The sequence below is a fragment of the Silurus aristotelis genome (assembly GCF_946808225.1).
Source record: "Silurus aristotelis genome assembly, chromosome: 24".
In the NCBI taxonomy this organism is placed as follows: domain Eukaryota; kingdom Metazoa; phylum Chordata; class Actinopteri; order Siluriformes; family Siluridae; genus Silurus; species Silurus aristotelis.
The window spans coordinates 10,729,373-10,745,954 of NC_139597.1; positions in this window are offsets into that span (position 1 = coordinate 10,729,373).

Sequence of the window (16,582 nt, forward strand, 5' to 3'; positions counted from 1 at the left end):
GTCGTACCTCCGGTCCCAGCTCCTCCCTCTCTGAAATCACCGTCGCTAGAGACACCGGCACCACCTCGCTCCATAATTTTAGGAGATTCAGGTGATATACTTGGAGCGCCCCGCCCCTGTCCGTGCGCCGCACCTCATAGTCGACATCTCCCACCCGCCGTGTAACCTCAAACGGCCCTTGCCACCTGGCGAGTAATTTCGAGCTTGATGTGGGCAGTAGAACGAGGACTTTATCTCCCAGTGAAAACTGCCTAAGCCGCGCGCCCTTGTCATACAGCCGGGATTGCCGTTCCTGTGCCTGTAGCAAATTCTCCATTGTTAGCTGTCCCAGTGTGTGGAGTTTTGCTCTCAGATCCAGAACATACTGAATTTCATTTTTTGCGTTCGAAGGTCCCTCCTCCCAATTTTTACCGGAGGACATCCAGCACTCCGCGCGGCTTACGGCCGTATAATAATTCAAACAGGGAGAACCCCGTGGAGGCTTGCGGGACCTCTCGTACTGCAAACAACAAGGGCTCGAGCCATTTATCCCAATTACGTGTGTCCCCGTGTACGAACTTCTGAATCATGTTTTTCAGGGTTCGATTAAAACGCTCTACCAGGCCGTCAGTTTGTGGATGGTAGACACTGGTGTGGATCGATTTAATCCCCAACAATTTGTACAGTTCGCGAAGTGTTCGTGACATAAACGTCGTGCCTTGATCAGTCAGGATCTCTTTCGGGATCCCAACTCGGGAGATAATGCTGAAGAGCGCTTCCGCAACACTACGTGCGGAGATGTTGCGAAGGGGCACTGCTTCCGGATATCGTGTTGCATAATCCACGATGACTAATACGAAGCGATGTCCGCATGTGGTTCGCTCTAATGGCCCGACGAGGTCCATGCCGATTCTTTCGAAGGGAACCTCGATTAGTGGTAAAGGGCGCAACGGTGCTTTTGGGATGGCCGGCGGATTCACCAGCTGACATTCCCGACATGCCGCACACCATCTACGCACATCGCCGTGAATGCCCGGCCAATAAAAACGGTCCATTAAGCGGTCTAGTGTTTTTATACAGCCCAGGTGCCCTGCCATCGGATTATGATGAGCCGCATGGAAGAGAAGTTCCCTGCGGCTCTTCGGGACCAACAACTGGGTCGTTTCCTCTCCGGTTAATTAATCACGGCGAAGTAGGGATAGGAAAGCGCGCAATCTGGTTGGATTTGTCGACCATCGATTGCTCTCAACTGGTTGAAAGCGTGTCGGAGCGTTTCGTCCCGCGATTGCTCGAGGGGGAAATCCCCGGGGGGCGGGGTCTGTCTGCCGCGTAACGGGCGCCCCCGCTGCCGCCTCCCCCGAGAACATAGCGCCCGCTCCGCCCCCGCACGGGTCGTCTCAGCCTCCTGTGGATTCAGAGGCAAAGAGTTATTCGAGCGAACAGAAGGAGGAGAAGCAGAGAAGGAAGAGGGAGGAGCTCGCGCCCGAGGCACTGGCTTCGGGGAAATCAGCCCCCGTTTCCGGGGTAAGGGAATGGGAGGAGCGGAGAAAGAACCAGGTGTTCGGGTAGGAGGAGAGTCGGAAGGATATCCGAGGAATCCATCCGCCCCGGCATACGCCGCCAGGTGGTCCTCTGCCAGCTGTACCGCCTTCTCCACAGTTTCCGGTTGCTGGCACTGCACCCACTCCGCCGTCCGCGGCGGAAGACGGGCGATGAACTGCTTCAACACCATGCAATCCACCACCTCTTCCGTGCTCCGGCCCCCGTCTCGCAGCCATCTCAGCTGGTGGGCGAAGGCGAACGGCCGTCCGACCTCGCGCAGAGTCAACGCGCGAAACCGCTGCCGGTGCTGCTCTGGCGTCCGCCCGACTCGGAGGATAGCTCGCTTCAGCTCTTCGTACTCCAGCATCTGATCAGCCGGCAGCTGCTGGGCCGCGAGCTGGGCCTCCCCGGAAAGCAGCGGCAACAGGCGGAGAGCTCGTTCCATCCCGGTCCATTCTCCGGCGGCCGCCACCCGCTCAAACAGCTCCAAAAAGGCCTCCGCATCGTCCTGCGGGCCCATCTTTGTCAGCGGGATGACCGGCGGGGAGCGAGGGGGGGGGGGCTTTCCGGTGCCTCTTTCGAACTCAGGGCGCTGCGGAACGCAGCTCGGTCCTCCGCCTGTGCTTGAACCACGGCCTCAAACCGCTGTTCCTGCTCGGCCCGTACCTGAAGGAGGGCCTGGTGCTGCGTCTGCTGGAGCTCAGCGATCGCTTTCACGAGCTCGGCCAGTGGAGAAGGCTCCGTCATTTTCCTGACCTGGGTCCCTTTTCCCATTTATCTGAAGGTGGTTCCTGGGTTTCGGCACCACTGTGGGAGAGCTTGTCGGTGGGAAAGGAGGAACACCACAACAGGTCAGGGGTAAAGGCTATTCAGCCGTCTTTATTTTCTTTTACACAAAGTTTTGCTTTTCTGCACTGTGCTCATGCCGCACGCAATGCCTCCTTTGATCACTGAAATACAGAACACATGAGGTTAGATAGACTTCAGGTGAGGCAATTCCATACCTATCTTCTCTCGGCCCTGCCCTTCATTCACAAACCGGCGCTCGGCCCCGCCCCCGCTGCCACAACTTATTAGGTCACATTAGCTTCAGGTGAGGCAATCCCCTGCCTACCTGCTCCCGGCCCCGCCCTCCATTCACAAACCGACGCTCGGCCACGCCCCCGCTGCCACAATATTCTTATAAAACCCTCTCAGATTAAGAATTTACCCCAAAACCAAGCAAAACATTGTATATTTATATAGTTAATCATTTTTCTTTCATCACTAAAATTCTATGTTTACACTTAATAAATAAGTAAAGATAATAATATAAAGAGACTTTCTCTACATTATACTTTAATTTTAGATCACTGCACTGATACATGAAAGTGAGTGTAAATATCAATTTATGCTTATTTATAATGCATTAAATCCATATCTAAATGTCTAGGGTTCTAGAGTACTATGCTGTTTTTTGAATGCATAAGCATGCTTTATTGACTTCCTATTTGCTTTGACTTTGTGTTTTTCAGATAGTGATAAACAGCTCTCAGATCAGACTGCATCAATTCACACAACCATATAAAGTTATCTGAATTAGAGCTGGAACCAAGTTTTAGATGAGTCCACTGTTCTCTCCAATACTCTGGCTGTGCATGACTGCTTTACATTATAAGAAAGATTGTAAAATAAGTCTCTTTGGCATTCTCTCCATTAAAAGAAAAGACAAGACAAAGAATGTCTACTTTTAAACTGGATATTGATTTATAGTGTCTGATAAACTATTGAAAGTGCTTGTTATACAGTATGTCAATAGTGAATTTACATAACCAAAAAAAGAATGAAAGAATAAAAACACCCTGATAAATCCACAGTGGCAGAATCCTAGTGAGAGTCATTAATCATAGGTGATGTGAGGGGGTGGAATCACTTTCAGCATCAGAGGTAGAGATATAAGACAATCTGGAAAGTAACTGCCACAAGCTCCAATGTCAACAGGAAGAAGATAAACAGATCACAGAGACGGATGAGAAAGAATAGGAGAGAAATAAGTGGAAAATGGGTGTGAGGAGGATACAGAAATACTAAAATGTGAGTTTAAGTTACTCAAAGGAAAATTTTAAATTCTAATGTACCTTTGCAGGTGAGTTGACATTATTCCTTTCAGTTTGAATAAACATACTTTATCCCAGGGGGTCACCAATCTTTTTAAAACTGAGAGATACTTCTTGGGTACCGATTAATGTGAAGGGCTACCAGTTTGATACACACAGTTTTCAGTTTGATCTGAAATAACAAATTTGCTAAATTTACCTTTTATTATATGTTAATATTAATAATTAATGATCTTCATCTATGTGAAGACACCGATCATGTTTATGATTTCTCACAATAAATATCAACAATGATTTAACAAAGTAGGAAACAGCTATTTTTAGAAAAGGCCCGCAGGCTACTCATGTGGTCTTTGGAGGCTACCTGGTGCCCGCGGAAACCATGTTGGTGACCCCTGCTTTATCTTCTAAAACATTTGGGTCTACTTAAATGTAGCCTCAACCCTAAAAATTGTATTTGGGTTGCTTGAGCTAAATTCTATGTGTAAAACAATGTAGTGTGAAATTCATTTTCAGGTTTTATTTGGAAAAAAAATCACACACTTTTAGAAGAGAAACATGAAAATACACTGTACTGATGAATCTGTTTCTATTTGACACTTGCAGAGTTTGGACAAAAACAGTGCCACACATATATACAAAGTGTAAAGCAATTTAATCATTCAAATTTACCCTAAAGTTCTGCAAACAGCTGCACAGCTGATGACAGACCCAAGGACCCCTATGTGACTGAAAATATTTTGCAGAATCTGTCGGTTGCCATTTTATCCCTTGAAAGATTACATTTGTGTTCAAGAAATAAGCAAACGTGTCCAGAATCTGAAAGCTGGAGAGTGTTGCTTGGAAAAACAAATCACATGTAACTGTTGCTTGATTCTGTAAGATATACTGAAGCTTAAGCTGGTAAAAGACATTCATTGACTCTCAGTGTGTCATTATTATTCAGCCACTGCTTTTGTTTCTAATTTGTAAAGGCGGGGGGTAATCAGAAATGTTTTGTTAAAAAAGACCACCTTGTCCTTCCTATGTCCCTATGAGAGTTGTAAGAGTATATTCGATGAGAGCCTATTCTCCTTTCTCAAGCATTTTCTCATGGTTTCAGACATTTGTAAAGCTCAGGGCAAACCTTTCCTTCAGATTAGTGCCTCAGTTGGGATAACCACTCTGAGCTTTTCAGGGCTCAGGAAATTGATTGAATAACATTTGTGTTCTTCAAGGCATGCAGTGCACTACCACGCTGTACTGACTGCTAATTGGAAATCACTCGCCAGCCACATTGGCCTTGACAACTCACCACAACAATGTTGAAAAGCGTCTCACAGTGGAAATAAAAATTGCTGGCTATTAAGCTGCTTAATTTTTTGTTGTTGTCCCGACTATGTACTAAACACTGAAATAAACTGATATTTTGTGATTTGGAAAGCAAACATTTCCACCCAAGCAAACATAGACTAAAAACATTTTTGCATTATAGGTCATTAAAAAAAAGTATTCTTCTAACAAATTGGCATTTACACTGCTGTTGGATGATAGTAAGAGTCTATGCAAACTATTAAGCAGACTGCAGGCATGTTTTAGATGACACCAAGGGAGAATGACTTTTTTTGACCCTAGGGTCTTTTGGAACTTCCATACACTCAACGGAAATAGTGTAGCAGGGTCTGCAGTCCTAGCTGTAGAAAGGTATATTGGACTGCTAATCTGTGACTTTGTTGAATGTGTCTGTCAGGATAGAATACTATTAGATAGTAGAAAATGTAGATGTGTTGTGATGGAGGGTTTTATTTTGCTGAGTCTTTCACAGGGTGGGGTGTACATTTGTGCTCATTAATCTGGACTAATGAGATCAAATGAGATCAAATCAATGTACTGAATTCTGAGTTGGAAAACCTGGAGTGATTACACCCCAGACTTACATTACAAAGATATTAAAGAGTTCCTGTTAATCATTGATTTTTGCAACATTGGATGTTTATAAGACATTAATACACATTGCAAAAAGCAGTTTTTTGTGTAGTCTACAAGAAGAGTGAAGAACACACCGTTATTAAAATGCGTTGACTAATTGTAAAGATTGTTACAGTAAATATTTAATGACTATCAAGTAAGTTGATATGATTTTACTAAGAACACCTTCATGATGCCTTAAAGCATATTTCATTCCAGTTATATTAATGTATTTGAGCCATAGGTTTCTTATCACTATAAGGTTTATATTACTGCTACATTAATGGAAAATACAATTTGTAGTTTTGGGGTATTCCATTTATCTGCCATATAGGATTTTTGTTTTGTAGGTTTTGAACCCTACATTATTTTAGCCCATTACCAGCAGATGTATACACTCCTGTATACATGTGTCTGGAAAGCATAGTATTCTAAAAACAAAGTATAAACTGAAAAGCACCTAAAACAAGTTTCTTGTTGTTAGGACAGCTTTTTGAACAGCAGGACTGAAAAGAACAGGTGTGAAATCAATAGAATCTGGAGGTGGTTGGTTGGGCTCTGTTGGATAGATGGATGTTGTTTTGAACAGGCAAAACAAGACCTATGCAGGCAGTGGTATTATTGCTACATCCAATTGCTACAATCTTAACTAAAAAACAGTACATTAAAGTAAAAATATAACAGAAAATGACAGTTTTAATAACGAATTCAATTAAATAACAGTGTTCTTTGTGATTAAGTCTTTACAAGACTTTACAAAGAACATACAGTAAGAAAAACTGTGACATAACATGTAGCCAGCAGTCAGTTTGAGCAGACTCCAAGAATCCAGAGGCTGCAACAGAGAATCTGACAAAAGAAAACAATTGCTTAAAGCAAGCTTAGGTCAGAAAACAGATTTTTTTTTCTCCTCAGCCCAGTGGAAATGGATCAATCTTAATCAAGAGTTCACTTTCATTTAACCCAGTATCTCAGATGTGCTTTATCAAGAAACCACTTTTGCATTTGCATTTCTCTAACTGTTTCTGTTTTCTTATGTTCAAGTGTGTCAGATAATTTAAATTAATGTCTCTGTACAATGATATAATTGATGTTGTACTGCACACATTTTTGTTTGTTAATTTATTCTTATTGGGTGAAATTTTAGGATACACCAGTCTTTGTCTCTACCTCCTCTTTTTATTTATGTGGCATTATTGTGCATTCTTAAATGTCAAAATCTATTAACTTTTTTTTTATTTTACAAACATCTCCTGCATTTTAAATGAGAACAGATATGGTTTTGAATTAACCTTTAAAAATCTAAAGCTAAAGTGGGCTGTTGTAATATGTAAATAAGAACCAAACAATTATGCTATGAGCATAATCAATACTGTGAAAAGGGGGGGGGGGGGGGGGTTGGGTCAATTTGCTCGGAGGAATGGGCACAAAATCAAAGCACTGAAAAGAACTAATTACTTCTTACAATAGACATCTCAAAGCTGTAATTGGCAACAAACAGCTTTGAGGGGAAGTACTAATGTTTTGTTAATCTATGGTGTTAGAATACTTTTTCACTAACGTTTGTTTTTTTTAATGTAAAAAGACATTTTGCAAAGAAATGCAGTAAAAGAATACAAAAACAAATTGTCTAAATAATAATTTTTCCTTACTGTTAATGCAGTACATGCAAAGGTTATTCAAACAATACTTGTAACTGAACTTAAAAAGATATATGAACAAAATAGGCCTCCGCACAACACAGCCCACACATGGTCATGGAAAATTAGAGTTGTTTTATAAATGTATTATGTTTGACTAGATTTGCAGACTCTGCATGTGGGTGGATGGAGCATGGTTTGGTTTTATGCGTGAGATATAGATTAGGTATAAACAAGAATGATAATACACTTTAGAAAGTAGCAAAACTTGGTTGTATGCCCACTGTGATTACTAAATTGTAAGCTATTGAAGGCACTAAAGCAAAGCTCTTAAATATTAATTTAAATATCTATGTGATGAAGAGAGTGGTGGTGGTGGTAATGCATGTACAGCTGCAGAATTTGATGCTTTTAGCTTGAAAGCTGTCGGTGCCCAATGATAGAGAGAGCAGAGAAAACCAAATGGATTTTTTCTTTTTTTAAACCAAGTGTTTCTACTGTATATTAAAACTGTAGAGGAAAATCCATATTAGATGAGAAACTCATAAGAAAACCAAATGAATTATATAAAACTTTTAGGAATAAAATGTTATACTTTTGCTTTACGCATTCAAGTTCTTCATACAAGAAATTTTAACTCTAGTATTCTTTCGACATAACCTTCAACAAATGCCCTCGAAACATATAGAAGGAAACTCTTTGCACCTTACCATCAACTGACCTTTCTTAGCTTTAGACATTGATGTAACCTTGCCCCACCTACCTGCCAGATGTGCACAGCAATCAGAGAAAAGTAAAGGGTGCTGAGAGAAAGAGGAAAAACTCACAACTTGATGCTGTTCTTCCATATCACTTCTTTAATCAAAGACCTTCCCTGACTGGTGTGGACTGTTCTGGTGAAAGCTAATAACATCTGTATCTGATGCAAGCTCCATAAAATGATTTCTACACTTCCAAACTACTTCTTCTCACCCAAAGTCCTCGCTAACTGCTGATGACCTGATGTCTTTTCCACTTCCTTTGAAGAGAGAATTAATAAGATAAATGGTAGTGGTTTGTTTGTGGTTGATGGTCCTGTCAGGTGAGATAGAGGGCGCCCACATCTGCTCCATGCAGACACTCCATTTTAGTCTTACAAGGCTTGGTCTTCTACTATTTATCTTTATACCTAGTCTCTTAGTAAGATCATGCCCTCATACTGCATTTAATGACACTGCTTGTGTCTACTGATGACACACTACTCATTTTCACCTTTCCTTTACCAGATACTCATGTTTTTGCATGGAGTTCAACATGTCTGATTGACTATGTTTTTTATAGCAGCTCATCACCAGATACTATATTTCAGCAAGAGAACTGTGTATCCCTGGAGATGCATCCTCCTCTGACCTAGACATCATGGTCAGTTACACACTTTTAAATTCTGGGCAAGTGTTCATTTATTATGTGCATTATTTAATATTAAATTTAGTGTAGGACTATATATATATATATATATAAATATGTTTTCTTTACCTGCCAGTATATACATTTCTATTTAATAAAAGCCACCCTGGCAAAGAAATAATAATAATAACCATCATTTGATGGGTTAAACAATATACTAGGTTAAATGAACAACCCATCATGTTAGGTTAGATTAAAGGTTTTCAGTCTTATCTACAAAGAGCCACTGTGGTTGCAGGCTTTTGTTCAACTCAGTTAGAAAGCATACGTAATAGCTGATTGAAAAACCAGTTAATTAACTAGTGGAAATAGGTGTGCTCAGGGAGAAGCAGTATTTATAATACTTTAATTTAATATACAGGATTTTGTTATTTGTATTTGATAAGGTAAATGAAAATGGTTTCATATTTTGTATTAAAATACCTTAGTGTTTTTTATTTTTGTAGTGTAAAAATACTGTAAAATACTTTGTAAGAAGTCTACATGATGACATGTATAAATGATCCATATGGTAAAGGTAAGAAATATGCAGCTTTCAAATAGATGTCTAACGATTGATAAATAAATATTTGATTGCCGAATATTGTACCCTAATTGAAGTAGCTGTGAAGTAAAATCATGATTTTGCCTACCATTGCATGCATATTATTATATTTATGATCAGCATAATCATAGTAGCTGTGAATACAGGTGCCATCAGTTGTTTTCTTATGAATTACTTTTTTGAGTAATTATTTATAATTTATAATAATTATTTTGTCATTGAGTCAGTTTTGCCGATGCGAAGTAGCCCCTCATTACCAAAAAAACACCAAGTAACTAAATTAGTATATAATCGAGTCATTCGCAAACTGTTAAACATTAACCTGTTGCCTGCTTTAAGATCTGGGAGATCACAGGGATTATGAATGTGAACATTTGATTTGTTCATTTGTTGCATATGTCAGATTTATTGCGTGACTTGTCCAGAGAAAAGTTGTTGCTTTCAAACTTTTTTACTTAATCGCTTGAGTCAGTGGAATGGTGAAGGAACAGATCAAATAGGACAATTGATGGAAGGTGTGAAGAAATTTCATGCTTCCTTGTAAAAGTATTTTTTAGTATTTTATTAATAATAGAAAAATACAGTAGTTAATTTTCATACATGATGTGGCTGTTGTATTTTGTAGTTTATTTTTAAACACTGTCTCTTTGCCCAACCCTGGGTGTGGTTCCTGTTTAGTTGTAAGCAAATACACAATCCTATTGAGGAGAAGATAAATACTCCTGGTTTTAATTAATCCATCAGGTGTTCTCTGCAGTACTTGTCCAGCTGTATGGATTCGTAGTTATTTTTGCAGGTTCCTCCCTTATCTGGTATCAACAGGCAGAAAGGGTTACTTGATCTAATTACACACTACAGGGGTTAAGGGATTTTAAACTCAGTTTGCATATTTATTTGTAGATCTTAAAACCGATTACACTTTCAGAGGTTTGTTTTCAGTGTATAATGTTGGCTTTGAGGCTTACGACTTTTGTATTATGAAAGTTTTTACAGTATCATTTTTATGAAGCTGATGTAAGTGCATATACCCATTAAAGTGTTACTTATGGTTAGAAACAATTAATAGTACTATTGTGATCATTAAGAAATAGTGTTTTCGTATATGCTGTGTACTTTTACTGAGTTGAGATTTGTGTTTTACTTTTGAACTCTCTTGCATGACATGACATAGATATTTAAAAACATAAATGGAGCAATTCTGCTTAAATTACACATTTTCTCTCAAGCAGGGGTTTAGTTTTATGATATTCTAATGCACTGCAGAAATCACTTACTATCTGACCACTATTTAGATTATATGATTCCCTCTCACACTGTGCAATTTCACACACAGTCCACCATTTGATTCACATGCAAATTGTCCATGACACAAAAAACTAAAAGCAAGATCATGTCAAAAATTATGCCAGAATTTAGAACCTTTCTGAAGTAATGCAAATGCCATATGGTATAAATGTAATTAGGTATCTTAATAACTAAGAACACAACAGTTTATTCTACAGGTTTTGCTAAATGATAAATCAGTTAAATTTTTCAAACAAAGTTTTTTATATTTAATCATTTAAGATCTATGCAAGTCTGAATTGTAACTTAGCTTTGCTTTGAGAAGGAAACTGATTGGGGATGATAATCTACATCATTTACTTGTACAATTTGAATAGCCTTTAGTATTTGACTATGTCTATATGATCGTGAACATGATTAATTTACAACATTATGTACCAATCTATAAACTGAGGCAGTTTATAGTAGTCAAAATGAGGTGCTGTGGCAGATGCCACTGGATGAATGGCCACATCAGTGGCAATAGGAATGTTATTTGATTTGAAGCGATCTGATGTTGCTTCACAGTGGGATATCGCAGTAAATAGAGCTGGAGGTGACAGTAATATGGCATTAGATTGTTACAAACTGTGGTGATGGTGACATGAAAGTGAAAGAGGATCAATCGTTCTAATCTGCTTCAGATGTGTGCTATGATCAGAGATAACTAGACAAGTTCTGTTTCACAAACACCAACCACAGTACTGAATGGAAGCTAGAAAAGTCCTTGTTCATTATATCTGCTTAGCCCTTAAATATAGCAATAAAATGATAAAATATTATTAAAAATTATAAATTATTATAAAAAAATATTTATTGTTTGCTTCTGCAAGAGAAATGGGAATATTCCACTGCCCTTCTGCTTAACATCTCCATCAGCCACCAGGTCCTCAGAGGAACATTACAGAAGACACTTTTTCTTAAGTCATGTTCCTTCACATCACTTACAGCCTCAAGAGGTAAGAACAATTAGAGAGAGATACTGCCAGATTCTGATCTCCTCTGATATCTCGTTCTTTGATGTGATCAATGCCAAGATATCATTCTAGAAGAGCATCAAGACTTGATTCATGCATCTGTTCCACACAAGCCCCATAAGAGTTTTCTGTTTACTTTAGAGTTCCTGTCTACTAACTAAACTGCTGAATACATTTCTAGCTTCTTCATTGACAAATAAAAGCTGTCAGGCTTTCTATTCAATCGCTACAGTGTAGTATCATTGTTTTATATCCATCTTTATAATATGCTTTTCACCTTGTGATGACAAATGACTAAATAGCATTTAAAATATTCATCTATCACAAATTAATTTGTGGAGGCAGAAATGTATTGGAACACTGTCATGCATGATATATGAGCTCGTAAAACATGCTAATATGACATAAATATTTCAAATATCGTTTTAGGGCTTCTTATTGCTTTGATTCCATTCTTTACATTTAATTCTGCATTATAAAATCTATAAATTAGAGACGTGATACTGCAATGGCAAATATACTTAAATGGGAAAATAAATAGTATCATTGCTTCATTTTCAACAATCTGGTGGTTTGGTAATATAATACTGCAGAAACTGCATCAATCTGAAAAGGCCACAGGTGTCCAGTGCTGGGTGCTTGAGGTAAGAGAAAAGCATTTAACCCTGGTGGAATTCAGGTACCTTTGGATCTCAGTCTCAAGTGATGGAAAAAGAATTGTATGACTGACAAGTGAACTAGGTTCATGAAAGCAGTATTATAGTCACTGTACTGATCTGTGGTGCTAAAACAGGAATGAACACATTTTCCATTTCCATTCATATGTTCATGGTCTGTGGGAAATTCTGAAAAGAAAAAGTTTAGAAAAATTAGGTTTCGATGAGTTTTACTATTTATGGTAAGATCAGGAGCTCAAGTATGCAACACTGTCACTGAATAGTATACAATAGAACAGACAATATGAAATATACACTATATACGAGGCACCCACATTGAACTACTTCGACCATTTACAGTAAATGCTTTTGACCCTGAATGGCTATTATGCACAATCACACTTCAAATGTTCCTTGTAGATGGGTTTCATCACTGCATTGTTTGAGTGGCATTGAAATCTTAATAGCCCACCACAAGATACATGCCAACACACTATAGTGGAGTCGCACTTTTCCAGCGGTTTTTTTGGATACAGATGACTTCACATTTTTATAGAGTGGATTTTGACAGATCTCATAAACATAAGTACTCCTGGAAATTAAACAGCCAACAGAAATTTGGTTATACTGCTGGATAAGAAGCTCATAGTGTTAAGTGACTGATGGACATTATCCAGATTTCATATCTGGCCTGTCAAACTGCAGAGTCATCTAGAATTGATTCACAAATATGCTAAAACGAGGACTTCTACTTTACCCATTCATTATGATTTATAGCTCGAACTCTGCTGTAATACATGGTGGCTTTTTGCTAGATTTATATTTATTAATTTTGCCAAAAGATATTATCCTTTGTGAGGTAACATCCAACAAGAAAATAATAGTCATAATTATAAGTTACATTTTAAGTAACCACAAAAAAATACATTACACAAACACACATGAAGAAAATATCCTGAAGCTTACAACAGATAACGGATAGAACAAGCAAAATTTAAATAGGTGCACCAATCGAAGGGAAACCCAGAAACACTTCACAAAGTCTATACTACTAGTGTAAATGCTTGTCATTGGCAGCAATATCTGAGACAGTGGAAACAAATGAGCATCCCTGACTTAATTTGTCATATGTCTTCACTTATTGTATTGTACTGCAGGGAATCATATATGAAGCATGAACTAAATCAGTACTATTACTTAAATCGTACACTGATGGTCCCTTCATGGTGTCTAATCGGCTAAGTGTGTGGCTGGATTCATCCACTTAGTGTCTGTCAATTTATTTCCCATTGGGCTCCTTTACTCAGTGACTCATTGATGCAAAGATCATTGAGTGTAGTTAGTGTCAACTTACCTGCAAATATAGCTTAGGAACCTTCTTGCTAGGTATATTACTTTCTTTTTTTCTGCTGTGGAAGAAATTTTAACTATACAAGATGAAGAGATGAAGCTAGAGTAGATACTGCTTTTAACTCTTCTTTGTGTATATATATATTTGTGTGTACACGAATATATTTATATCTATATCTATATCTATATCTATATCTATATATCTATATATATATATATATATAGATATATATATATATATATATATATATATATATATATATATATATATATATATATATATATATATATATATATATATATATATATAAATCCAAATAATTAATCCTATCGGTTACATACCTGATGTGCTGATTGCCAAACATAATTCCACCGGTGAGCTTTGGTGTAAATCCACCAACTGGGAAGCACATCTACTGTAGCAATGGTTCATTCCATCAGCTGCATATCTGGCTACTGATGAATAGCATGATTAGATTATCCATCATGAATGACTTCATTAGAATCACTGATCTGCTTATTTCGACTGTGCTGTGTGTGGTAACTTGTCTTTGAGGAAGCTGGGGAATATTTCTTCATACCCCAATATAAAAAAACATGATAATTACTTTCTCATTATTGCTGCTTTTCATTTAATTGCATTTTAATTTAGGCAGGGGCCCTCATCACCTCCTCATCATCCGTGGCAAGACTTTATTAAAGATGAAGAAATGGAATATGAATGTAGATTGTACCATGACTTTCATTACGAATCTATTCTGTAACTGTGTTTAAAATCAATCTGTATGCTGCACAAAATTCCTGTTCAGGAGGCCTGTTTCAAAGCTACAGGCCTGCTCCTGCAGACGCTTTATGTAATGCCCTTCATAAAGTGGACAAGGACACCTGTGAACATGAGCCAGGTTTTATGTTAGCACTAAAAAGGCTCAGTTGGTGCAATATATTTGACTCTAACTTATCTCCGTCTGATGATAACAGCTCCAAGGCTTCAGCACAGCTGTGCACAGACAACTATGTTTCATTCTTTGGTGTCCTGCCAGAAACAAATCAGATTTTCCCATTGTATCTACTAAAGAAATATATTCACTCCACATATACAGTGTACATGTTATTTTACAGTAAAAGCACCTATTCATAATATGAAAGTGTTTATATATATATATATACAGTGAGGAAAATAAGTATTTGAACACCCTGCTATTTTGCAAGTTCTCCCACTTAGAAATCATGGAGGGGTCTGAAATTGTCATCGTAGGTGCATGTCCACTGTGAGAGACATAATCTAAAAAAAAAAATCCAGAAATCAAAATATATGATTTTTAAACTATTTATTTGTATGATACAGCTGCAAATAAGTATTTGAACACCTGAGAAAGTCAATGTTAATATTTGGTACAGTAGCCTTTGTTTGCAATTACAGAGGTCAAACATTTCCTGTAGTTTTTCACCAGGTGTGCACACACTGCAGGAGGGATTTTGGCCCACTCCTCCACACAGATCTTCTCTAGATCAGTCAGGTTTCTGGCCTGTCGCTGAGAAACACGGAGTTTGAGCTCCCCCCAAAGATTCTCTATTGGGTTTAGGTCTGGAGACTGGCTAGGCCACGCCAGAACCTTGATATGCTTCTTACAGAGCCACTCCTTGGTTATCCTGGCTGTGTGCTTCGGGTCATTGTCATGTTGGAAGACCCAGCCTCGACCCATCTTCAATGCTCTAACTGAGGGAAGGAGGTTGTTCCCCAAAATCTCGTAATACATGGCCCCGGTCATCCTCTCCTTAATACAGTGCAGTCGCCCTGTCCCATGTGCAGAAAAACCCCCCCAAAGCATGATGCTACCACCCCCATGCTTCACAGTAGGGATGGTGTTCTTGGGATGGTACTCATCATTCTTCTTCCTCCAAACACGTTTAGTGGAATTATGACCCAAAAGTTCTATTTTGGTCTCATCTGACCACATGACTTTCTCCCATGACTCCTCTGGATCATCCAAATGGTCATTGGCAAACTTAAGACGTGCCTGGACATGTGCTGGTTTAAGCAGGGGAACCTTCCGTGCCATGAATGATTTTAAACCATGACGTCTTAGTGTATTACCAACAGTAACCTTGGAAACGGTGGTCCCAGCTCTTTTCAGGTCAATGACCAGCTCCTCCCGTGTAGTTCTGGGCTTATTTCTCACCTTCCCTAGGATCATTGAGACCCCACGAAGTGAGATCTTGCATGGAGCCCCAGTCCGAGGGGGATTGACAGTCATGTTTAGCTTCTTCCATTTTCTAATGATTGCTCCAACAGTGGACCTTTTTTCACCAAGCTGCTTGGCAATTTCCCTGTAGCCCTTTCCAGCCTTGTGGAGGCGTACAATTTTGTCTCTAGTGTCTTTGGACAGCTCTTTGGTCTTGGCCATGTTAGTAGTTGGATTCTTACTGATTGTATGGGGTGGACAGGTGTCTTTATGCAGCTAACGACCTCAAACAGGTCCATCTAATTTAGGATAATAAATGTAGTGGAGGTGGACATTTTAAAGGCAGACTAACAGGTCTTTGAGGGTCAGAATTCTAGCTGATAGACAGGTGTTCAAATACTTATTTGCAGCTGTATCATACAAATAAATAGTAAAAAAATCATATATTGTGATTTCTGGATTTTTTTTTTTTAGATTATGTCTCTCACAGTGGACATGCACCTACGATGACAATTTCAGACCCCTCCATGATTTCTAAGTGGGAGAACTTGCAAAATAGCAGGGTGTTCAAATACTTATTTTCCTCACTGTATATATATATATATATATATATATATATATATATATATATATATATATATATATATATATATATATATATGGAAAAAAAAAACAGCACTGGTGCCAAAATTACATCTAGTTCCTAAATAACTGATTATAAATCTACCTACAGCTTTAATAGTCAGTAATTCAGTGCTAGGGTCTCTAGCAATTCCAGCCATACGTACCACAAAGCAGAAATGTTTCTCGTTTTGGACATTAGACTGAGGTTTCACTCCCCAGAAGGTGCTTTATAAAAAATAAATGTGCGAATTCATGTTGACCTGGTGCCAAAACAC